The sequence below is a fragment of the Pipra filicauda genome, unplaced genomic scaffold (genome assembly GCF_003945595.2).
Source record: "Pipra filicauda isolate LSUMZ 115617 unplaced genomic scaffold, ASM394559v2 scaffold1202_size43710_pilon, whole genome shotgun sequence".
NCBI classification, from domain to species: domain Eukaryota; kingdom Metazoa; phylum Chordata; class Aves; order Passeriformes; family Pipridae; genus Pipra; species Pipra filicauda.
Window position 1 is genome coordinate 25,446 of NW_024103655.1, and position 1,180 is coordinate 26,625.

Consider the following 1,180-nt stretch of genomic DNA (forward strand, 5'->3'; position numbering starts at 1 on the left):
GGAGCCCAGGAAACAAGGGAGAGAAACCTGACAGGGAAAGGTTTCAAGGCACTCCAGAACTCAGAAACATGTTCATGCCTTGCCAGGCCACCCCAATTCTGTGCCACCCACCTGAACTGGGCAGGTGAGGCCAAGGCTCCCCTTCCTCCTGCCAATCACTGTCCCAGCACATGGATCCCCGTGCTGGGCAGCACTTGGAAAAACTTGGGAAAGGCAAAAGGGAATTAGCACTGCCTGTCAGAAAACGAGTGTCTGTGAACATCCCTTCTGCACCAATGGAATCCCACCCCTCTGCTCCAATAAACCCAGGGCAGGCAGGTCTCTCCAGCCCAGGGAGAGCAGGAAGGAGAACTGCAGGAACACAGGCAGGCACGGGCAGCTCTTGGCACTGATTCCCTGCAGACCTCTCTGCACTTGGGGCTCTGGGCACTTCAGTTCTAAGGAATGGGGGGGCAGCAGCCCAGGAATGCCCCTCAAAACCAGGGGCCTGGGCAGCTGGAGATTAGAGGAGGGGAGTTGTGAGGGGAGACACGGAGAGAGAACAGGACCGGGGGTTGTTTGGGAACAGGCTGTGTGTCCAGCAGGGATGGGAACTGGAACCACGGGAGGCTGGAGGAAGGCAGGGGGGGAGCACTGGCCTGCCTTGGATGGATCCTTTTTCCCTTGGCTCAGGGGCCTCAGCTCCACCCTCTCTGAGAGCAGCAGGGAACTGCTGCAGGGGAAGAGTTCATTCAGGCACAAGCCAGTGATGCAGCCACGGGGGCAGGGGAAGAGGGGAGAGGAACTGACACCAAAGTGACACCATCACCACTGAAAGGGACTTCATTGAGCTGCAACACAAACACATTCACAGCAGGCCAGGGCAGGAGGTGCCCCCAGGACCACCAGCACAGCAGCTGGGCTTGCAGGAACACCATCTTCTCAAGGGATGGAGCCAGGAAAAAACTCCTTGTTATTTCTAGATAAAAGCTATGTAATTGAAAAGTTACTGAATATTGATCAGTAAGTGCACTGGGGATTAGTTGGCTGGACTATCAAGTGCCTTGTAGCCTCAACTTTACTGCTGGCCTGCCATGAACTATGAGCCAAATCACTGCACGCCCCTGTACTGAGTTTTTCCATGGGAAATTTACAGACAAGGACCCATTAAAAATGGCTTTTGTAAATCTCATTGTAATGA